We start from the raw sequence: 25,461 nt of genomic DNA, 5'->3' as shown, positions 1-25,461 counted from the left end.
GTGTTTGTCAGAATTCTGGCGGCAGCATTCTGGAGCATCTGAAGGGGTTTGGTGGTAGAGGTGGGGAGACCCAATTGGAGGGCGTTGCAGTAGTCTATCTTGGAAAATAGAGTGGTCTGTAGAACAATCCTGAAGTCATGGAAATGGAGGAGTGGTTTGAGTCTTTTTAGAATTTGTAATTTGTAGAAACAGTCCTTGGTTGTATTGTTGATGAATTTCTTTAAGTTCAGGCAGTTATCTAGTATTACTCCAAGGTCTCTTACTTGGGTGATCATGGTGGTGGAAGGGGTCGGCAGTGAAAATTCAATGTGATCAGGGGAGATGAGGAGGAGTTCGGACTTGGTTGAGTTGAGATTTAGGCTGGTGAGGAGGAGGTTAATAGAGTGGAAGCAGCTTTCCCAGAACTTGAGTGTTTTGGGTAGGGATTCTGTTATAGGGATAAGAATCTGCACATCATCAGCATATAGGAAATGCTTTAGTTTTAGGTTAGATAGCAGCTGGCAGAGAGGCAGCAGGTAGATATTAAAGAGAGTAGGAGAAAGTGAAGAGCCTTGAGGTTCTCCTAGAGATGATTTGATGCTGGAGGATTCTTTGTTGTTTATTTTGACTTTATAGTGTCTAATGCTAAGGAATGACTCAAACCATCTGAGGATGGTTCTAGAAATACCAATGTCTGATAGACGATTTAGTAGGATAGAGTGATTCACTGTATCTAACGTGGCAGAGATGTCAGGAAGTATTAGTAGGAAGGAGTGTCCTTTGTCTAGGCCCATAATAAGGTAATCTGTGAGTGAGATAAGGAGGGATTTGGTATTTAGAGATTTGTTGAAACCGTATTGAGTTGGATAGAGAATTTTATGATTGTCTAGGTAGTCAGAGAGTTGGGTATTGACCAGTCTCTCCATGAGTTTGACAATAAAAGGCAGATTGGAGATTGGACGGAAGTTGGTAGGATCTCTGGGGTCTAGGTTCGGTTTCTTCAGTAGAGGTTTCACGGTAGCGAGTTTTAGTGCGTCTGGGATGATTCCTTGCGATAAGGAACAGTTTATAATATCTTCCAAAGGCTTGGAGATAGTGTCCGGAATAGATATAAGTTGTTTTGTTGGGATGTGGTTGGAAGAGTGGGTGGAGGGTTTCAATTTCTTTAGGATAGACTAGATCTCCAGGGAGGATGTAAGTTCGAAGGAGTCGAGGTTGGCTCCAGCGTAAGATGAGGTGGTGAATGGAAGGGGAGATAACGTGGTGTTGGGGGAGAGAAGTGTTGGAGATTTTTTTCTGAAAGAAGGATGCGAGTTCATTGGCCTTAGTTTGGTCTTGATTGTCAGGTATGGCAGGGGGTGATAGTTTCATGAGTTCTGAAACGTATGAAAAAAGAGCCTTGGCATCGAATTGGAGGTCATGGATTCTGCGGGCATAGAAGTCTCTTTTTGTCATAAGATGGAATTCCTGTAGCAGAGGAGGGAGGATTTGTAAGTGGTCAGAGTATTGGGGCATGGGGTCTTGCGCCATTTGCATTCCTTGTGTCTAAGATCGTGTTTTAGTTTCTGTAGTTCATGGGTGAACCAAGGTTGTTTTTTCTTATGGGCTGGGATGACTTCTTTCACCAACGGGGGGCATAATTTGTTGGCTATTGCTTCAGTGATATTATACCAGGAGGATAGGGCTGGGTTGGGGGTAGTGATATCTAGCTTATGAAGTTCTTTGGCGAGATGATCGCTGAAGTCATCTAAGGAGCAAGGTTTCCTGAAGTGAATAGTGGTTTGGGGGAGGGGGGGTCAGACTTTCTTTCACCGTGGATATCAGCGAGTGGTCTGACCAGGGAACTGGGGTGCAGTCAGGAGAAATAGTGTGAGTGAGGCCAGAGTTTATGAAGATAAGATCTAGTGTATGGCCAGCTTTATGGCTAGGCTTGTTAATGATTTGTTTAAAACCCATGGCCCTGAGGAAGGTGAGAAAGGCTTCGCAGTTGGAGGAGGGCGGTGTTGAATCAACGTGGAGGTAAAATCCCCCATGATCGTTGCTGGGGAGTCCGTATTTATGTATTTGGCAATGGCTTCTATGAGGGGGGAGGCATCTGTGTCTAGTAGGCCAGGGGAGCGTAGATAAACATGATTTGAAGCTGATTGGATTTGAAGAAGCCTATTTCTAGTTTTGAGGTGGTCTTAACAGACTGGAGAGTTTATCTAAGCTCTTTTCTGGCGGCTAGAAGGCCACCATCTCTTTTTTTTTTGTCTAGGCAGTGAAAAAATATCGTATAGATGTATTGGTAACTGGTTTAGCAGGGCTATGTCCGTGTGTTTGAGCCAGATTTCCATGATAGCGCAGATGTCTGGCTTTGAGTCTAGTAAGTAATCATTGAGGATGTGGTTTTCTTTATGAGAGCCTGTGCATTGAAGAGTGTTAGAGTGAGTCCCAGTAGTTGAGTAAAGGGAGACGTCATGATGGGGATGAGAGTTCTTGTTGAGGGAGTCTGGGAATGTGTGGGTGATTTTTTGGGGTTAAGATAAAGGTGTTTTAAGATGGGGATCAGGTAGGATTGCATCTTGCTGCTCGTGTTATGGAATCTGTGTGGGGAGAGTGGGGTGGTTTTGTACCTCCAACGTCGAGGGCAGCGGATGTGGGCAGCTTAAGAGGCTGTGGAGGGAGAGAGGACAGGGGAGGCTAGTCACAGGAGCAGAGCCTAGGGAGGTGTACAGATGTGTACTTCTCTTGCAGTGCTGTTTTTGTTGCGACCGTATTTGGGGTCGGGGGTTTAAGAGGTAGCTAGGGAAAAGACAGCAGAATACGGTGAAAGACACAGGCAGGGAGCTTCAAGGTGAGGTCCAAGGAGAGGTGGCAGCAGAGAGGGGCGAGGGAGGTAAATTGCCACAATCTCAGGCTCGCACAAAGGGGCAAGCTCCTTCGTCGCGCTCCTTAGGCGCGCGAATCCTGTGTGAGAGGGAGAGATTTAAATGCAGATCCTGTAGCTTGTCTGACGTGTTCCAGCGGGGGAGGGGTTAGCATCCTCGTGGTGGAGGGGAGGAGCGGTCCCGATCGGAGGGCTGAGCGCAGGGGAGCTCAATCCATATGTGGTGGATCCTTGCTAAATGCTATATAACTACAACATTAGTCTCATGCACGGCGCATAACTCAGTTACTTGTTAAGCCTGTTAATTTTCATGAGTTGTACTCGTCACTATAGTTTGTGAGCAGTTACTACAGCGCAGCAGTTCATATTGCAAATATAAGCATACAAATGTGTACTATATCCTATTTCTAGATCCATCAGCCACTGCAGATTCTGTTCTACAGTTGAACAGCCTAACAGGAATCTTCTTAGGATGCTGCTTACCTCCTCAGATTCTGATGAAGCAGTAGTAAAGGATGAAGATCTGGGCAAAAAAGGCAGCCTGAGGCTCGCCAGAGGAAGGTGGAAGCTCCACTTTAGCCTTTTTGGTGGCTATGTTGGGTGGGTTTGCTCACTAGGACCCATATCTGTAAACCCCTAATTTCTTATGTGCAAAGTAAAGGGAACCGAGAGCTGTACAGGAGAGAAGGCTTGTATGGCAGATGAAAGGTGGCTTAGGTAGTGAGGGAGGTGACAAGAAAATATTAACCTTGGTTTTCAGTGCCCTTCATGGAAATGGCACCTCCATGGATTTCCTCAACAATCCAGGATTACTTCCCTACTCGTACTCTTCACTCTGCTTCCCAAAATATGGTGAACATTCCTTCTGTCAAGAATGTTCGATTAATTGAATTTAGAGAACATTTTTCAGTGTGGCTAGGCCTGTACTATGGGATAACCTTCCTGAAGATATTAGAGCAGATCACAACCTACTCCGTTTTTGAAAGCTGCTTAAGACTGTTTTTGCCGCATGACTTTGCTTTCTCAGATAACCACTAACTTTTGAACAGATGTAAGAATAGCCACCTCGTCATGTTTTTGCTCACTTTTAGCTTGAGTTGTACATGCTTTTTCTTTTCTTTCTTTCTGTACTATTTCTGCCTCTAAAATTAGATGATATAAGTGGTACTAGATTTCAATATTGCTCTTTTTTCTTGAGCTTATGTTACTGCTGTGCTCTCCATTGTTTCCTATGCAGCCAAAGATAATAAAGATTCAGCAAAGTAGGCAAGCAAGGCTGTTTGGAGATTGCCATGTGATTTTGACTTCTTGAACTTAGATTGTGCTGGTATCATGGCCCAGGCATGTTCAGTGTGATTCCATATCTTTTTCTAGAGAAGTCGAACATCCACAAGGAACTTTGCTAATGGAAAAAGGGATGAGGCGGCATATGCAATGCATAATATGCATAGGGAAATGAGGAAGTTAATAAGTTCCACAGCTTGGAAACTGAGCAGCTATGAAAAACTTCATTATGCACTCGTCTACATCTGAATTGTCTCTGGTCTCCTGAACAGTTCCTGCTCTAGCTCTGAATACAAATTTTTAAATCCCTTTATTGAAGGAAAACAAAAGAGCCCCATATGGGCAGATCATATCTATCTGTCTGTTTGTTTGTGACCAAGTACCAGCAGAGAAAATGGTGAATAGATTTCAATAAAATTTGAGATTTGAACCTTAGACTGTAAGAAGAGTTGAAGTTGAACTGGGCAGGCAGGAGTTCCTGGGTCCCATCAGCCCAAGACAAAGAGGACTGATATTATGAGTAGCATGGCTGGCAGGGGTTCCAGCCTAAGAAGTGGAGCCATAGCCACAGGATCAGCGAGACTAGTGAGAGTTCTCAGGCCCTGCCAGCCCTAGAAGAAGTTGCTGCTGTATGAGCAGTGGGGCTAATGGTATGGCATTCCCAGACCACATCAGCTCAAGAAAATGTGGAGCCACAGTGGCATAAGCTATAGGGTTGATGGGGGTTCCCAGGCCCCACAGTTCAAGGAGAAGCAGAGCTATGTCCACAGGAGAAGTGAGACTGGTGGAGGTTCCCAGACCCTGCTAGTCTTAGAAAAAGTGGAAAGTCAGTGGCTTGAGCAAAGAGTCTGGTGCTGTTTTCAGACCCCACCAGCCTGAGAAGAAGTGCAGCTACAGCAGTAGGAGCAGCATGGCTGGTCACATTCCCAGGCCCTGCCTACCCAAGGGAAAAAAACATACCACGCATAGCAGCTAAGCTGATGGAGATCCTCAAGACGTGCCAACTGAAGACAGCATTCCATTTAGTAGAAACTGCTGTGGGCTTGCCTATTTGTTTTCTATGTGATAGCTTTCCCAAACAGCTATTTATAATAAACTTCTTTCAAGTTTCAAAATGGGTGAATCAACCTCTTTATTCCAAATTTTAGTTGTAACTGTTTCTGACATTTTTTGGACTCTGTTTATTTTATTCATGTGGTAGACCCTTGTGGTCTGGCCATCAGATGTCAATGTCCCTGTAATTTAATACTCTAGTAAGGAGCCATCCATACCCCTCAGTCCCTCCCACCTGGAGAGTTTGGATTGGAAAACTGAAGTCTATTTAGCCCAGCCATTTTAAGACACATTGGATTCAGTTTGAGGAAGCAGTCAAAGAGTTAGGATGTTTTAGTTTCACACTCTGGTTAGGCCTCCCAGTTTCACACAAAAGGAGTTTCTTTTAGAAGGGATACCTCACCATGCACTCCCTGCCAGAAGGTCCTTCTTCTATTAATTTGCAGAGAGATAGAGTTTTAAACCTGATACCCGTTAGGGGCAATGGGGTTCTCACCAGGGGATCAAAGACCTGTGAGTCTACTCTAAACCCTAGGTGGGCAGGCACCAGTGATGGATCCTGCTGTGAGAGATAGTGAGAGCTGGGCTTTAGGAGAGTGGAGGGTTTTTGGATCTCCCTTCCCCACTGAGCTTTCAGAGTGGAGAACTTGCCTGATCTCACTGACTTTTCCACAAGAAAAGACTCAGAAATATCAGCAAATACAGGATGAAAGAACTACCGAGGAAGGAAGAACAAGAGCAGGAGACCCTAATCAGATCTCCATACACCAAGGGACCAGGATGGACTGGGTGTTTGAGGAGAAAATGACCAAAGATAGAATTTTTGCAGTAAAGTTGGGGACCCCTCCACTAGGATTCCCTCACAGCCACTGGGTATGCTACACACATTAAAAATCACCATAGGGCTACTCAGATGCCTGAAAAAAGGACACCTACTACCTACATGTACCAACATTCAGATGTTACTTCAGTATTATGGGTGAATGGACTTTAATTTATGAGTATCAATCAGTAAACTTTTATTTAACACCCAGACCTGTTCCTATCTGAATTATTTCAGCCTCTTACCCAGGAGAACCTCCTACATTTCATACACGCACTGGCAACCTTTTAATATCATCTGGGCCATAAGTGAGAGCTTCCTCCTATAAAAAGAATTTCCCCAGGGACAGAGAGTCAAACATGGGTTGCAATATGCTAGCTGGAGCAGCTCCTAATGATATATATATATATATATATATATATATATATATATATATATATATATTAGGGATGTGAATCGTTTTCCATATCGTCTTAACGATAGAAATCGTGTGGCAGGGCAAGAAAATCGTGTTAGGCACGATTTTTTAGTTAAAAAATCGTTAAAAATCGTTTTTTCCGATTAGTGCGCACTAACGGGAGTTAGTGCGCACTAACTGAAAATGATACAATTTGACACTTTTCAGGTCAGTTAAGGTCAGTTTAGGAATGAATATGTATTCCTATTGGCTGCCCTCTTATTTATTCATGTTACCAAGCTTCCCACTGACAGTATATGGGGGATGGGAAATGGAAACAGTTGGTAGCTTGACAAAACAAGTAATGTGATCAGTCAATGTGACTAGAACTTGTGCCCTAACCCTGATACCAGGGGTATTGTGATCTTCCTGCACACAGTGCCCTATTCCTGATACCGGGGGTGTTGGGATCTTCTTGCACACATCCCGGTATCAGGGATAGGGCACTGCATGCAGGAAGATCACAACACCCCTGGTATTAGGGATAGGGCACTGCGTGCAGGAAGATCACAACACTCCTGGTATTAATAGGGATAGGGCACTGCATGCAGGAAGATCACAACACCCCTGGTATCAGGGATAGGGCACTGTGTGCAGGAAGATCACCCCGGAGGAGTGAGGGTCAGGCAGCTCCCCCCTGTCTGTGAAGCCAGCCTCTCACTAGTAATGCAGGGAGGGAGCTGTCTCAGACTTCACCATCCTCCTCCCCCCCCCCCCCTCACCCACACACCATTCACTAGCTGGGACATGGGGGAAGTCAGGAGTGAGGGTCAGGCAGCTCCCCCCTGTCTGTGAAGCCAGCCTCTCACTAGTAATGCAGGGAGGGAGCTGTCTCAGACTTCACCATCCTCCCCCCCCCCTCACCCACACACCATTCACTAGCTGGGACATGGGGGAAGTCAGGAGTGAGGGTCAGGCAGCTCCCCCCTGTCTGTGAAGCCAGCCTCTCACTAGTAATGCAGGGAGGGAGCTGCCTCAGACTTCACCATCCTCCCCCCCCCCCCTCACCATTCACTAGCTGGGACATGGGGGAAGTCAGGAGTGAGGGTCAGGCAGCTCCCCCCTGTCTGTGAAGCCAGCCTCTCACTAGTAATGCAGGGAGGGAGCTGTCTCAGACTTCACCATCCCCCCCCCCCTCACCCACACACCATTCACTAGCTGGGACATGGGGGAAGTCAGGAGTGAGGGTCAGGCAGCTCCCCCCTGTCTGTGAAGCCAGCCTCTCACTAGTAATGCAGGGAGGGAGCTGTCTCAGACTGGTATCAGGGTTAGGGCACTGTGTGCAGGAAGATCACAACACCCCTGGTGCCAGGGTTAGGGCACTGTGTGCAGGAAAATCACTTAAAATCTACACTTACCAACAATCAATTACATATATTTGAACTGTGTACAGTTCCAGCCAGGACCACCTTTCTAAAATGCACAGTGATTGGCAAATTCAACATGCACTAGCATTTCAGGTGCCTGCTAACAAAAAATATTAAACAAACAAGTTCTAGTCACGTGAGTGCTGATCATTACATTACTTTTTTTGTCAAGCTTCCAACTGTTTCCATTTCACATCCCCTCAACCATTACCTCAGTGTTAGCCTTGGTAACATCAATAGATAAGAGCACAGCCAGCCAATAGGAATACATATTCATTCCTAAGTGACCTTTACTGACCTGGGAAGTGTGAACACTTTGTTTCATTTTCTGTTGGTGTTCGTTAGTTTCCAGTTCCATTTCCCATCCCCCCAACCATCATCTCAGTGGTAACCTTGGTAACATCAATAGATAAGAGGGCAGCCAGCCAATAGGAACACATATTCATTCCTAACTGACCTTCAGTGACCTGGAAAGTGTTTATTTGTATCATTTTCAGTTAGTGCGCACTAAATCGAGTTAGTGCGCACTAACTGGGAGTTAGTGCGCACTAACACGATTTAACGATTTTTAACGATAAATCGTTAGAATTTCTATTGTATCGTGTTCTATAACGATTTAAGACGATATTAACATTATCGGACGATAATTTTAATCGTTGAAAAACGATTCACATCCCTAATATATATATATTAGTTATGTGGCCTAGGAGCAGCAAACCTCCAAAAAAGGGGTTATATTCATATGCAAGGAACCCTAGGATTCTTTACCAGAAGGACTGAATCTAAATATCTGGGTTAAGTACAGAGTGCTTAGTGAGTAAGGGTTGGGTTCTGAGCTTCCTCATGTGGGAGAAGCAGATGGTGTGTTCGCAGTCTTTACAAACCCCTGCCACCATATTACAGCATGGATTCCTAATTCAGTTTTCTTTGAATTTACTCTTTTATGGGAAAGCCCTTTATGTGCAGTCCCCATTTTTTATTACTTTTCTGGGAAAAGCTCTCTGAGGTTCTCGCTGATGGAGGCCTGGGTAAAGAATTGGAGACAGAGTGCCAGAGTTTTGGAGAAGTTTTTGTTACTGGAGAAAGACGTTTTCCCACCCTTTCTTTCTCTCATTTGGTTCCCCTTTTTAGTAAGATTTTTTTTGTCTGTGTCTTCATTGACTGAGAACCCTGGGGCCCAGGGACTCAGATTTTTTCTATCCAGAGGAAGAGGTGTCTTTCATCGAAAAAGAACCTGAGGAGGAGCTGTAATAGAAAAGAAAAGAACTTACATCCATTTCCAGTAAGAAGTTGGGAACTTTGGTCTAAGAGTTGTGACTCCTAAATCAGATGAGGAATATCTGAGCTGAGGGTGTATTTTACTGTCAACCTAGTACTATCAAGAGAGGAGTGGAGAATAGAGAAGACTTCAGGAGAGGTATGAGAACTGGGACTTTCCAATAATCAGTTGGGTTATATTTTATACCCATTACCTACTGGATCAATTTTAAATCCCCGGCACGCACAAATACTGGGAGATACGAGTATGGCCAGGCTGTGCGCATGCCGCACGCATTTTCCAAGCAGACCAGCCATGCACGTATCTTCCAGTACACACGGAAGTGCCAGGTTCCTAAAAAGGGGTGGACCAGGGAAGGGCTGGGGCGGGGCCTGTGCGGGGCAGGGGTGAGGTGAGGGCTAGCCAGGATAAAAAACGCCGACGGAACTTACTTCTGCTTAAGAGAGCAGGTAATTTTTAAAACAAAAAAATGTAGGTGAGTTGGTGGGGGTTAGGAGTTGGGATGGAGAGGAGAAAAGGGAGGAAGGATAGTTAGGGGGTTAGGGAAGTTCCCTTCCAGTCCGCTCCTTTATTGGAGCGGACTGGGAGGAAACTGAAGAAGGCCCGATCATGTCACCGCATGCTTTTAAATAAAATCTGCCCCCTTACGCGTGCATGCACATGCGCCAATATAAAATTGGGCACGCATGTGCATGTGGGTATTGGATTTTATAACATGTGCATGGCAATGGTCGCATGTTATAAAATCAGGGCATCCATGAGTGTGCGCCGGGAACTGTGCACATATGGACGCCCATGTGTCCTTTCAAAATTTACCTTTCTGGCAGTGCTTCTCAACCTAGTCCTCAGGGCACACATAACCAGTCAGGTTTTCAGAATATCCACAATTATGCATGAGACAGATTTGCATGCACTGCTTCCAATGTTTTCAAATCTATCTTATGATTATTCATGATGGATATTCTGAAAACCTGAATAGTGAAGTGAACCCCGAGGACTAGGTTGAGAAACACTGACCTATAGGAAGAAGTGGAAAATTAAATTATAATTGAGGAGAAGTAAGATGTTAATTATTAAGGACCTGGATTTCATAAAGTCTAAAGGCTTTTGCTGGAAGGGTAAGATCACAATTGTATTATTTTTTTCAACCTAATTGGATTTAACATGAAAGAGCTGTAAAGAATGTCAGGAAGGCTGGGGTCAGGAAATTTCCTCTCAGAAGCAGGGAAGGGCCACAGGGGCAGAAGTTGGATTTGTCTTCTGCCAAGCTAGCCCCTCTACAGGTTGAGCCCTTGGATATTGGGGGCCAGAAAGGTTTAACTGGACAGGCTGGATAGGCTGGTCAAGGCATGGCAGATTCAGGCAGAGAAGGACTAGAAGCAGAGGTTCTGGGTGTAAGTACAGACAAGGAGCCAAGGGTTAGAGACTATAACAGACAAGGACTGAGGACTGAAATAGGCAAGGACTGGTGACTGGAGCAGGTGCTGGATGCTGGAACAGGCTGAGGACTGGATACTGGAACAGGTAAGAAACTGGATACTTGATATTGGGATAGGCTGATGACTGGATACTGGGGTAGGCTGAGAGTGGATACTGAGAAGGGACTGGGCTGTACACAAATTAAGGATTGGGCAAGGCAAAGCAGGGGAAGGATACTGGGGGCTAGACTGGGCAGGACATGGCAATACCAGAGAAGGACAGGACTAAACAAGGCAGACTAGGGCAGGACTGAGACAAGGCAGAGAAGATTAGGAACAGACAAGGACAACCTAGAACAGAGAACACAGAAATCTGAAGGCAGCATGGCTGGAGTCCCAAAGGCCACTATGCAAGGTAAGGTCTGAGTAGGTCACACAGCTAGCGCTAAAGTGACAGAAGGCCGACAGGCTGCAGAATAAGGCAAGGTCTAGATAGGCTACAAGGCAAGGAGCAAGAAGGCTTGGAGGCCACAAGGCAAGGCAAGTCCCAGGTAGACAGCAAGGCAAGGAGCAAGACAAAGGAAGGCCCGGAGGACACAAGGGATAAAGCAAGGTGAGAAAGGCCAGATCAGAGCGCCAAGGGTGACTCCATGAAGTGGCATCTAGCTTCTGGCAAGGCAGGGTTAAATGGGGCTGTCCCACCCACATAAGAACATAAAAACATAAAAAGTGCCATGTTCGGTCAGATCAAGGTTCATTGAGCATTCATTCAGCATCCTGTCTACAACAGTGGGTCATAAGAACCCATCAGATCGCCAATAGTTGATCTATTTCTTATATTTCACTTCTAGGGCTAAGCACCAGCTTTCCCACATCTATCTGGCTTGTAATTGTTTATGGCCTTTTCTTTCAGGAACTTGTCCAATCCTCTTCTGAAACCCATGATTTGTTCGACCATTATTTTCCATTAATGTAGCAATGGATCCTAATTCTTTCTATGCCGTCTGCTTTGGCCGAAAAAACAACAAGGGAAGTTTCCTATTTTTATTTGCTTTTTGTTTTGCCAGATCACTGCGATAGCAAGCCATTACATCACTCATAACAAGAGCTTCATGATACACCATAATTAGTGGCCTACTGCTTGCAAACAAGAAAAAAATATCAACATCTCTACAAAAATCAATGAAAAATAAATCAATAAAACCAACCCTAAGGACAACAGAAAAAGAAAAATCAGACCCAACAGAAACAAAATAAAATTAAAAATCCTAAAGACATCAGCCAAAAAAAGAAAATAAAAACCTACAGTCAACAGCAAAAATAAGAAGTTAAAAAATGTAGCCTGCACTTATCTTAATAAAAATACTTTATTAATCCATAATGAAAACCTTTCTATAGCAATGTTTTAATTATGAATTATTTAAGTATGTTTTTCATGGCTAAGTGCAGGCTAACAATGTTTTTGACATTTGGTATTTGCTGCTGATAAATTTGCACTTCCTCTGCCATTTTCCCTTTTTACTGCTGTTTCCTGTTTGTAAAACTAATATGAAAATTGCTACAGACAGCAGCCAAAAATAAATAACTAAAATCAAGCCTAAAGAGGACAGCAAGGAAAGTAAAAAAATGTATTGACACAGGCAAACTTATTGAGTGGTGGCTCCAGCTGTGATGCTTCAGTCCGGATGGCCATCTCTGGCAGTGCCGCTTGAGGACAGAGGACTGGTATCAGTGTGCTCTCCCACTTGTTTTTCCTCCTTCTTTTTCTCACATGTTCTGTCAGCCCTCTTCCCCACTTTGCTCTCATCCCTCCTAAACTTTCTTTTCTCCTCCTCCTCTAACACTGTCCCACTATTCATCTCCGTTCTTCTCTCACTCCTTTATGAGGCACCATCACTCATCTTTTCTTCTCATGCAATCTCTTCTCACCACTCCATCAACTCTCAGCACCCCTGTCCAGCCTCAGATTAGTCTAGGTTCCCCTTATGTCTGTGCCTAGGGCAGCAAACATTAAAGAGCAGCAGGCTGGTGAAGATTTGCTGCCTTCCAGCTCTACTGAATCTCATTCAGCAGAGAACAGCCTTCTGCTATCCTGTAATATCCTGTAAGAAACCCTTATAGAAGTTGGTTTGTTTTTTTTTTGGGGGGGGGGGAGCACCAAAAGTGCCTAGGGGCAGCAAAATCCTAAATCTGTCCCTGTCCCATCCCATTCCCTCAAACCTTTTAGCTCATTTTCAGCTCAAAGTAATAAGGCATACTAATGTAAGCACAGGATATTACTACTTTTTTAGAGTGCATTTTTCTGCAGTACGTTAACTCTGGTATGTAATAGGGGTTTTAACTCCTAAAAACTGCATGTTAAACCATGAGAAGAAACCTGTGTTAAAATTAGGGTGGGCACATGCAAATCCCTTGCTAAAGAAGGCATTAGCTATTCCCCAGCAAGGCAGGAAGGCACATTAAAGGGCAGACAGCTTAAAGCATATTTTCTTAGTTCTGAGAATTTAACTACTAGGTCAGAGCAAGAGTAAAACTTAACTCGCATTTCTGGTTGCCATGTTATACTATTTCTGTGTCTAGTGTGATAGTGTCTAGCTGCTTCTATTAGACTGGACACAGCAATAGAATAACTGGCCATCAGAAATGTGAATTTACTTCACCTTCGACCCAGGAATTTAATTTCCAGGTTAAGCACTAGGCGTGGACACCTACTGGCACTATGCATCCAACTTTGCCATACTGCTTAACTGTAGATGAACAGCCCAGGAAGTTTACATATTGCTTGTCTAGCTATAAGTTCTCACCTCAGAGAGCAAATTCTTGCATCCAAGGACATTTTGGCAAGGAATAGCAAATACAATCAAAGCATAAGCTCTCTGGGGTGGGCACCTACTGCTAGCTTAACAAAGCATAAACTTTCGGGGGAGCAATGAGCAGCTGAAAAGGACACCAAAGTTGGGATGCACATCGCCAAAGTGCATACTGTTCAGTGGAAGGTGCCAACCCCAGAGAGTTTATACCTTGATTTTTCCTGCCATGTTTTGCAAAATGGCATTGCATGTGAAATAGGTGCTGTGCATCCTAATTTGTGGGTACATTCTCTCTTTCAAGGTCATTTTGACAAGGAATGACAAGTAAAATAAGCTCTCTGGGGAAGGCATTTACAGCTAGATGAACAAAGCATAAGCTGAATCAGTGGACACCAACAGTATGGGGTAGATTTTAAAAGAAGTGTGCGCGATTTCCGGCACGTGCCCATGGAAGCGCCAATTTTATAACATCGGCACACGCGTGTTATAAAATCCTTTGGCTGTGCACACATGTGCGCCGGATTTTATAATCCACATGTGTGGGCAGCACATGCAAGGGGGATGACATTTTTGCAAAGTCCATGCAACGGTGCAATCGGGCCTTCCCCAGTGCCCTAACCCCCTGCCTAACCCTTCTTCCCCTTCCCCTTCCCCCCATATGTGGCATCATACGATGTAGACGAATCAGATAGTAATGCCATCTAAACAACATCTTCAATGAATTTTCAATTAACGAAGTGGCAATTAGCCCCTTACCCAGGTCTATGAAGATCCCCTCCCACTCCTGTGACGAGAAAGTAACATGTAAATCATGTTCCCAAACCAGCATAGCTGTAGATTTCACAAAAGATTCCATTCCCAACATGGTATATAGCAATGACAACAGTTTAACGGTAAAATCTGCTTTTTGACATATTTTCTCGAACTCAGACTTCCCTAGTTGGAAATGCCCACCAAGCAAAGAAGACTGTGCAAAGTGACGGAGCTGTAAATATAAAAAGATATCAGACCCCTCAAGACCATATTTCAATTGCAGATCATTGAAAGAAAGAGGGCCTTTAGGCCTCAGAATATGCTCCCATAAGCTAATACCCCGCCTCTTCCACCTCTGGAAAGCCAGATTATCGTAGCCAGGAGTAAAATCCTTATTAGCATATAGGTAAGTGGAATGGTGGTATTCTCGATTCCCAAGAAGTAGGTATTTTCTGGCAGACCAGAGCCGAAGGGATAGTAACATAGTCGGGGGTAGAACCTCCTCAAGGTGCTCAGTCCAGGTTCGCTTGGGCTGCCAAAATAAACTATATAGAGGTATATTACCGAAAAGTTGCTGGCTGAAGAGAAACCAAGGTTTTGGAGTAGCCTTCTTATGCCAGTCCGCAATCGTTTTAAAATGGGCCACCATAAAATATCGTTCTAAATTTGGGACTTCCAGGCCTCCCTGCCTTCGAGACTTATAAAGAATATGCCAAGCGATCCGTGGTTGCTTACCTCCCCATATATAAAGCATCAATCTCTTCTGCCACTGAGCTAGTCTTTGTCATGGGATATCAATTGGCAATGTCTGAAACAGATAAGGCAATTTGGGGATGATTGTCATTTTAACAGCGGCAATTCTGCCTAGCCAAGATATGCTATATCTGTTCCACTCCTCCAATTCTTTGAGAATCGTGGACCACAATTTATCACAGTTCAATTGAAACAGATCTTGTGAAGCACTGATGAACACCCCCAAGTATTTTAATTTATTTTGGGCCCACTTAAAGTGGAACCGTGCCTTAAGCAGTAGTTCAGAAGAATGAGAAACGTTAATATTTAGAATCTCCGATTTCTCCCAATTGAGCCTAAAACCAGATACCCTACTAAACTCTTCCATGGCTTCTGTCAAATGGGATAAGGACGTGTCAGGGTCAGTAACTAGTATCAGAATGTTATCCGCAAATAAAGACAATTTTGAGGAGAATTGCCCCACCTCCACACCTCGAATACCAGGATGACTCCGCACAAAATTTGCAAATGGTTCTAAGAAAATTGCAAAAAGAAGGGGTGACAAAGGACAGCCCTGTCTAGTACCATGTCTTACCTGGAAGGTAGGCGAATATCCCCCGTTTATTTTTATACATGCTAAGGGATTAGTATATAATTGCTGAATCCATTGTATGAAATGGTTCCCAAATTGCAATTTCCGCAGTAGTGCAAAAAGATAGAGCCAGTGCACCATATCAAAAGCCTTCTCGGAGTCTTCTGAGAGAGCCACTGCAGGAATATTACGCTTCTTTACCCACCAAAACATATCAATGATTTTGTGAACATTGTCACTAGCTTGACAGCCTGGTATAAACCCTGCTTGATCGGGATGGATAATTTGGGCAATAAAGATGTTTAGCCGGGTTGCTAAAATTTTAGGATTTTCAAATCAATATTTATGAGGGAGATCGGTCTGTATGAGCCGCATATGGTAGGGTCCCTCCCCAGTTTTGCAAGAATCGTGATACCAGCAGTGTTAGCAAATGCAGAGAGTGGCGTCCTTCTTTTAGGGCTAGAAAGAATTTGGCTAAAACAGGGGCTAAATATGGGGTGAATGTTTGATAAAACCGACCCGTATAGCCATCAATTCCCGGCAATTTCCCGGGTTTGAGGGATCATATAGCAAGTATAATTTCTTATTATAATGAGTAGTTGTGATTCCTCTAGTACTGAGACTGTGGAGGCCTCCAAGTATTTGTCAATGTCCCCAGGGCAGATATTCTCAACCATCGAGTATAGTTCAGAGTAGAATTGGTGAAAGCGCTGCCTGATAGATTTGTCTGTCAGCATAAAGCCCTCCTTGCTTTTTATCTTAACAATTGTAGTGTGTGCTTGCCGTCGCTTCAAAACATTAGCCAGCACTTTCCCGGCTTTGTTCCCCCCTTTGAAATATTTTTGCTGGGTCATTTGCATTTAATGGGCTATAAATGCCGCATCTAGGGATGCAATGCGATTTCTGATGTCATCCAATTGGGTGAAAGTCTACGAAGAGGAGACGGAATGCTTATGGATACGCTCCAAATCCTTGAGCTTAAGAAGGAGCTGAGTCCGTTCATGCTCACGCTGTTTCTTTAACAGTGCCGCCCGGGCAATAAATTTGCCCCTAAGGACTGCCTTTAAACATTCCCATAATACCACCAGATTAACTTCCCCAGTGTCATTTATTTTCAAATATTCCTGGATGTCCGATTCTACCTGTGGGACATAGTCAGGATCATCAAAAAGAGAGTCATTTAGCCTCCAGAATCTGGTACCTCTATCATAGTCCCATAACTGTAACGTAAACCAAATAGGAGCATGGTCGGACCATAAAATAGGCTCAATGTCAACCTTGGCAATCCTGGGGAGTAGTCCCGCACTACCTAAAATCATATCTATCCATGAGTAACTAGTGTGTGGGGCAGAAAAAAAGATGTAATTTCGCGAAGTCGGATACCGAGACCTCCATATGTCCCATAGACCTTGACAACGCAACAAAGTTTTCAGAGCTCCCCTAGCTTTTTTTGAGTCTGAGCTAGAGCCATGTGAGGTGTCGAGGTGGGGATTAAGAGTCAAATTAAAGTCCCCTCCCAGAATCAGAGAACATTCAGCCCTAGAGGTCAATAACTGATTTAAAGAGTGATAAAAATCCGCCTTGTGGGAGATGGGACCATAAAATGATACCAAAGTGTACAATTCCCCCCCTATGGGCAATTTCACTAGCAGAAAGTGACCGTTAGGGTCCTTATAAGTCTCCTTCAAATCAAAAAGAAAATCCTTATGGATCATAATCCCCACCCCAGAATATTTAGAAGCAACCATGGCTGCAGCCCAGTATTGGTGTGGATATTTAGAATTACTCATCAATCTTTGCTATCTCTTCCATAAATGAGTCTCTTGTACCAGTACGACATCAACATTCATTCGATCTAGCTCCTTGAACAGCAGTTTTCTCTTTCTTGGAGTATTTAGACCTTTCACATTTAAGGAGAGAAATTTAAAGGTAGCCGTCATATAAAACTCGTACATTCTCCTCCCAGCTTATGAGAAAACATATCCCCATGCGACCCCCAGCTCAGAAATGTAAGTGCACCCACCTTCCATGCCACATCTATGTTCCCCCACCCCTAACCCCTCCCCCCACCACCCTCAATCCTTCCCTGTACAACCTGGAGCACAACCTTGGTGTTCCAGAATCTCATGGAGGAAGACAAATAACACTCCTCATGACACCCGGCCTCTGGGTGTGCTCTTCAATACAACAAAATAGCCTATCCAGCAATGGTATATTCCAATACATATTGACCCTAGCAACTTGTGGTACAATAGTAATTCAGGTATAACTCTTTGTAACGTTCTGACCGTGTCCATTCTGCTGCGGTGTCGCAGCATGGTGGGAATCAAAATAGAAAGGATGGTTGCCAACCAATCAATCAGGCAGGGGCCTCCCCTGTGCCACCGTCGGCCGAATTCCATTGTAATCTCCACCGGCCCTTAGGAACTCTTTGCCAGTGGGGTTCTGGTGCCCTCCGGGGTGGAAGCCCGCCTTGTTCCCCGGACTCGACCAGGGGAGGTTCAACCGGCATTCCCTCAGCTTTTAAAATCTCAGTGGCCTCCTGCACCGATTTGGCACGGTGGGTAGTGCCCTCAATCGTAAAGGCGAGTCCTCCGGGGTACAGCCATTTGTATCTGATGTTGGCTTCATTTAGCTCCTTAGTTACACAACGGAAATCCTGCCTCTTCTTCAGTGTGGTGGAAGAGAGATCCGCAAATACAATTTCATGGCCTTCCCATTGTCAAGTTCTCTGCCGTCATTCAGCATTAAAGATTTTTTTCTTTCTGGGTTAAGGAGTGGTAGCAGACCATGATGTCTCCAGGTTTGTTTGCAAATTTGGGACCCAGGGTCCTGTGGGCCCTATCCACTAATAACATCAGCAGGTAGGGCAGCATTAGTGTCATTCTTAGCAAAAAAAAAAAAGAAGACATTTTTTCTACAACCTCGATGCAGTCATTAAAGTCCTCAGTCTCTGGGATCCCCCGGATCCTAATGTTGCACCTCTGACTTCGATTTTCGATGTCGTCAAGTTTCTCTGATAAGGAGCAGTAGGACTGTTGTAGCTGTGAGTGATCCCTCCACATGGTGTCCCAGCCTTCTCCCTACGCATTGAGTCGAAGCTCCGCCTCCTCCACGCAGTGACCCAGCTCTGCAGTTTCTTCTTTATCTCTGCTAGCAGTGCTGCAATCTCCGATTTGTAGGATTTGAGGTCTTGCCGTAGCTCCCCAAACCACCTTCGCATCTCGTTTCGAGTAGGTGTTGCGTTCAAGCGGAGTCGTGGACCCTTGGGCCAGCCTGGAGGTTGGTAAGAGTGAGGCCGGGAGGCAGAGAGGGTGATGGATGGCTAAAGACTTCACCCACGTGGTGCGGTGCCCCCCAGGAGGCGCCTGTAGGGACCGACCGCGAGGACATAGGCGTGAGACGTAGGAAGTAGCTGCCACGCAGTGGAACAAGACCTAGGTAACCAGGGACTGGAGCCCAGAGTCTGTAATAGTCCGTGGGCAGAAGCAGAGGCTGCAAGGAGAACCGGGCCTAGGCCGGCCAGAGTACTTAAGTCCTGAGGTCAGGGGCCCAGCAGGGCCACGGCCGAGGCCGAGGTCAGCCGGGAAGTCAGGAGCCCACTGGGAGCAGGCCTCCGGAATCAGCAGCAAGACTGGAGTCCAAGGTCGAGGAACAGACCGGAGTCGAGGCCACGAATCAGCAGGAAAACTGTAGTCCGGAGTCAGCAGGCAGACCGGGGTCGAGGCAGGCAGCAAGCGGGAACGTCAGGAACAAGCCGAAGTCAAGGCCAAGAATCAGCAGCAGAAGAGTAGTCCGGAGTCAGCAGGCAGACCGGGGTTGAGGCAGGCGGCAAGCGGGAGTCATCAGGAACAAGCAGAAGTCAAACCAAAGATCAGCAGCGAGACGAAGGATAAGCAGGAACTCAAGGCACAGAGGAACTGTGTGAACCTCGTTGCAAGGCAAAGTGAGGAAGTCCGGAGTCTGCTTATATACTCTAGCCACAGTATGACATCACCTCGGGGGCGGAGCAGCACTTACGGGTACCGGGACTGAAGTACCCAGCCCTCGCGCGCGCGCGCGCGAGGCCGTCGAGGTGGGCGGAGTCCAGAGAGGCTTCGGCGGTGTTTTCGTGAGGCAAGGCCGGAGCCATGCGATTGGGCCCGGGTGGAGCCCTGCGTCCCTCTTCGTGGAGCGGAGGAAGGCAAGAGAGCCCCAGCTTGAGTGGAGCGTGGTCATGTCCGAGCGAGGAGTCCTCAGAGGGAAGCACGGGGACCACACGGTCTGGCAGTCCAGGAGCAGGGGATCCTCCTCTCCGGTCCGCGGGAAGGTAAGAGGCCCCGAGCCCGACGGGAGAGGAAGTGATGGGGACCGCAACAGTAGGTCATCCGTGGCTGATGGGTCATCGCTCTCCTCCTCCATTTTAGCGATTAGGGCCGCCACCGCCATCTTGGATTTCCCCGGGTCCGAGTCATCTTCACCGCGGGCAAAAGAATTCTTGCGTAAATCGGGTGTTTTCTTTTTTAAGGTCATCTCCCAGACAGCTAATAAACACACAGAAGTCGTCGGGTTAGCTTTTGGGCTCATTTGTGGCGATTAATCACGCTATAAGCCCAAGAGGCTCAGGGAGCAATTCAGGGAGACTGCTTACATGAGGAGTGACATCACTTCCTTCTCAAGCCCTATGCGCACCTTTGATGCAACTTCAACACTACTCTCTGCATCAATGACAGGGGATGGCAGGAAATTTGAATCAAACAGTTACCAACAAGGACCCTGAACTTGGTGGCAGATGAAACAGATAAGTATGGAAAAATAATGAAACAGATAAGTATGGGAAGAAAAAGTGTGGGAGCTTGCTGGGCAGACTGGATGGGCCGATTGGTCTTTTTCTGCCGTCATTTCTATGTTTCTATGTTACTAATCGGAGAAAATTCTTTTTCACTCAATGCACAATTAAGCTCTGGAATTTGTTGCCAGAGGATGTGGTTAGTGCAGTTAGTGTAGCTGGGTTCAAAAAGGTTTGGATAAGTTCTTGGAGGAGAAGTCCTTTAATGCTATTAATCAAGTTTACTTAGGGAATAGCCACTGCTATTAATTGCATCAGTAGCATGGGATCTTCTTGGTGTTTGGGTACTTGCCAGGTTCTTGTGACCTGGTTTGGCCTCTGTTGGAAACAGGAAGCTAGGCTTGATGGACCCTTGGTCTGATCCAGCATGGCAATTTCTTATGTTCTTATGACAAAGTCATTCTATTGCCTTGCCCATTGTGGTAGAAACAGATAGACATTATCACATGGGCATGGCAATAGAATATCATTGCCACCAGAAATGCGAGTTAGCTTTCACTCCACCTCAAACACAGGAGTAAGGAGGTAAGCACTTGAAGTTGGAAAGAGTGTGACAAAATTGGTGTGGCATGCAAGATTGTGCCAAAGCTGGGATGCCCACTGCCAATCTCACATACAAGGCCATTTTGGCAAAGAATGGCAAGTGAAATCACATGGTAGGCTCTCTAGTGAGGACACCTACAGCTGAACAGTATGTGCTTTGATGTTGTGCATCCCCAAGATTTCCCCATTGAAGAGAGCTTAGTCTTTGCTTTCACATGGTATGCTTTTCCCAAATGGCCATGCATTGGAGATTGTACCCAAATTGGGATGCCCAATGCTAGTCTTGCATGCAAGGTCATTTTGGTTAGACTCCTTCCAACTTCATGCATTTAACTTCCTATTCCTTTTTTAAAGCACTTTCTGCATTAGTGCAGAATTTCAGTTTAACTCACTTTATAGCATGTTTATTCATTTAGCACATTTTCTTTACTCCAGTTCGATTTGCATCCCATTCGCTTATTGTGTTCCGCGAGAACCTCCGTTTTTAATGCACACACTAAGTAAAACCCATGTTACAATTTAACTCCAGTTTTATTACATCGGCCCCCATTGTCCACCTTCTCTCTAACTCCCATCTCCTATTCTCCTTGCTATCCTTGTGGCAGTAACTCAAAAACAGTGGAATCAATGAGTTTCCTTTCCTTATGGTTGCTTCTCCATCCAGGTTCTGTGGCATTTGCTTCCCATTTAATGGAAGAGAGTTAGCAGCAGGTTGCAATTTTACTGTCCCATGCTTCCACTGCTGAAGCCACTTCTCTTAATTTTTGAACTACAATGCAGCACAATACCTCTGAGTATCTGCTGCTACTTTATGCCTCTAAGAGTACTCCAGGGTAGAGAGCCTGGGAGGGAGGAAAGAACTGGCTGAGAGTTACTAGACCAGACCAACCTCAGCGCCATCTAGCCCTAAACTAACAAGCCTGCAGTCTGCACATGTGTGCTGATAAGGCCAGCTTCCCTACTTCAGTTGTTTTGATGACTGCAGTGAGCTACCATGACTGCAGAGCCCTACAGGACTGAAGCAAAGTCCAACACATATACTGTATGTAAATAAAAAAACATCAAGCAACCTTTATCAGTGGGCCTCCTTACTGACAAAAAAAAGGGTGAAAGGATTTACTTTAGCTTTGAATAATCCACTGGCTACCATGGATTGTCATAAGCAATTGTTTCTGGTACTATGAAGGTGATAGCACTATTTAGCCGGATAAATTAGGATTTATCTGGCTAAGCAGTGGTGACTGAATATCTGGCCCTGCTGAATGGCCACTACTTAGCTGGGAAACTAGTTATCCAGCTAAATTGTTAGCCAGCAAAGTGACGGGCGAAGTGAAGGCACATCAGGGAGGAGCCAACCCATGGGGGCCCTATTTATTAAGTATTTTTCCCATAGACACAAAATAGGAGAAATCCTTTAGTAAATAATTCCTTTAGCCGGTTAACTTATCCGGTTAATACTGGTCAGCCCATAGATTGACCTAAAGCTAGCTGGATAAACTTATTCAGCTGACTTTAAGATAGATGTATATATTTAGCAGCGCAGCTGTGCTGCTGAATATATATGGGCTAAGTTATCCGGATAAATTTATCTGACTATCTAGCCGATCTGCCCAGCGACTCAATATCTACCTCTATATTTATTTTTGGTCCATTTATAATTTCCTAAATATTTTGCCTACTAGTGTGTGTGTCTTTTCTTTCTCTCTCTCCTCTGTATACAGTGTACTTTATGATCATTTGTACAGCATAGTTCTATGCATATATGTCATTTGTTCTTTTAATCACTTGCATATACCATTGTTTCCCAACCTTCTCCTGGAGGCACATCTAACCAGTTGGATTTTCAGGATATCCTTAATGAATATGCATGAGATACATTTACGGACATTGGAGACCCAGTGTATGTAAATCTGTCTCATGCATATTCATTGTGGCAATCCTGAAAACCCAACTAGATAGGTGTATCTCCAGGAGAGGATTAGAAAATACTGGTTTATATATATCTATATCTGTATCTACAATCTCTATCTAACTATCTATTTATTTATTTATTTATTTATTTAACATTTTTTTATATACCGGGATTCATGTAAAAGTTTACATATCATCTCGGTTTACATTGTAACTGAGGAACAGGCATGTGAGAATGCCATTACATATAACAGGGCATAAAACTTGGAACAGAGTACAAGGGGAAAAAACTTGGAACATAAAAGTACAAGGGGAAGAAAACTTGGAACGTAATAAATGGGGAAAAACGCATTCTTGTATTATTAGTCGCATATATTATATTATAAGAGACAAGGAAAAGGACATGTTAGTGAACCATGTTGATGATCTATGTACGTGCTGAACTTAGGAAATCTTTGGAGTAAGCTGCTGTAGAGAAGGGTTACTAATTTGTACGGGTGGTATGATTGGAAAGTCTTAATTTAGCCTGTTGGCTAGTGTGGTGGTGAGGTAAATTCTTATCATAATTGGAACGCTTGCTCAAATAGCCAGGTTTTTAGTCTCTTTTTAAAGGTGATTGGGCATTGTTCTGACCGGAGTTCTGGCGGAAGAGAGTTCCATTGTGTTGGGCCTACTGCAGACATGGCTCGTTGCTTAGAGAGGTTTTGATGTATGGTGTTAGGAGAGTGTTTTTATATGCTGTTCTCGTCGGTCTGGTTGGTAGATGTGGTTGAAGAGGAATGTTGAGTTCCAGTGGCATGAGCTTGTGGATGGTTTTGTGAATGATCATTAGAGTTTTGTATGAGATTCTGTACTTGATTGGGAGCCAATGTAGGTTCCTTAAGATGGGGGTAATGTGGTCTGTCTTGTTGGTCTTGGTCAGTATCCTGGCTGAGGCGTTTTGCAGCATTTGAAGGGGTTTAAGGGTGTTAGCTGGAAGGCTGATTAGCAGAGAATTGCAATAATCGATTTTAGAGAAAATGATTGCTTGGAGTACTGAACGGAAATCATGGAAGTGTAGGAGTGGTCTGAGTCATTTAAGAACTTGCAATTTAAAGAAACCCTCCTTAGTGGTGTTATTGATGAATCTCTTTAGGTGTAATTGATCATCATCTATCTATCTATCTATCTATCTATCTATCTATCTATCTATCTATATCTATATATATAATCTACTTTTGTTTTGTTGCACCTCCTTTGGCATCTGATTTGCATATTAATAATTTAAAAGAAAAGAAAAGGTCTGTTACTTAAAGGAAAAAAATAATTTGGGAAATGTTGTGTTGTCAAAATATACCACAAATGCATTGTCTACCAAAGCAGGTTTGCCAAATGTCCTGACCAAATTATGTACCTTATACTGTGCTGAATGCTAAAATATGGTGACAGCCCATTGTGGAGCTGTGGTAACTAAGTGCTGAAGGAGGTCTTTTTGTGGTCGACATCGTATATTTCAATGGAACTTAGCGCATACATATTACAAATCATTTGCTATAAATTCTCCTTTTGGTCTGAAACATCTGCATATGCCTTCACTCTTCAAGCTTTATTGTATATGAGGATTGTCTGAGAAATGGAAGTTAGTAGTAGTGCCAAAAGCTATACTTTCCAACAATTATTATGCAGCTGTTTGTGCTTTTCATTAGTTACATTTTTTTATGACAGACTCCCACTCTGCATTGTGAAATATGAAGGCTCTCCGACACTTTTTTTATGACAGGTCAAGAACTTGGGTTTTTTATAAAAAGACTTTTTGTTGCTCCAATCTTTTTATGCATCCAACCATAGCACTTTATACATTTCAAAAATTCATATATTATGAACACTGGGGTGAATTTTAAAAGAGCTGCTTGCGTTAAAAGTCCCATTTATGTGAGCATCTCTATGTGGGCTTGCACCCATATACGTGCATCTATGGGCACCCAGGCGCTCATTTGAAAGTTACTGTCATTGTTTGGAAATCCTAATAATAAAGATACTGGTTGTTAGTGCAACAATTCTTTTTTCTATACTATTTTATTGAAATGCATAACAGAAATATAAACCATTCTTTAAATTTCATTGATTTGCCTTTTCCTTATTTTAGGCAGCAGACAACTTCAAGTAACCTTGTTTCACAAATGTACAACATAATAAGCTAATGTCAGTATTATTCCCACAACCCTGACACGATAGCTTCTCAGAGGGATATACATAGACTTTATACATGCCAATTAAAACCCATTCAGAATATGAAAAAGCCCTGCAAATTTTAACAAGTATACTACAATATTTGAAGAAAAATATCACTGTTGATCCCTTTTCCACAAAGCAGCCATCTTGGCAAACCCCATAAGTGAAGCACTTTTGTAAACCATCTATTAGACTAAGCAATATTTATTTTGTCTAAACTAACTCAGAATTTTACATCATTCATTTTAGCTTCAGTGTAATAAAAAGGATATCATATTTACAGTGCTCTGTTTAAATCACAGGGTCAATTCAAAATAAAACACTGGCCCTTTGATGTAGTACAAACAAGCATAATCACAACGGTCTCAGCTCTATTTATAGCATTAATTGGTGTAAGTTAAGTATGAAAGTGTGTGCTATAAGTTCTCTTCACATTTAACTCACCTATGAAATCTTGCTAAAATAATATATTATTATACACACATAATACATTATAGTTTCCCTTTGTGATGGTTCCTATGTTTTACTTATGCATTGGAAATCATTTTGATA

At 44.0% G+C, this 25,461-nt stretch overlaps 1 protein-coding gene across 4 annotated transcripts in view; it reads right to left on the bottom strand.

Annotated features, from left to right (window-relative positions):
- The window catches only part of PALLD (palladin, cytoskeletal associated protein), an 805,838-nt gene that overhangs the window by 779,807 nt on the left and 570 nt on the right, over nucleotides 1–25,461 (bottom strand). The window lies entirely within an intron of this gene.

This window comes from Rhinatrema bivittatum, chromosome 1 (assembly GCF_901001135.1).
Source record: "Rhinatrema bivittatum chromosome 1, aRhiBiv1.1, whole genome shotgun sequence".
NCBI classification, from domain to species: domain Eukaryota; kingdom Metazoa; phylum Chordata; class Amphibia; order Gymnophiona; family Rhinatrematidae; genus Rhinatrema; species Rhinatrema bivittatum.
Note: the sequence above shows the minus strand (reverse complement) of the source record. Positions and strands in the feature narration are given on the sequence as shown.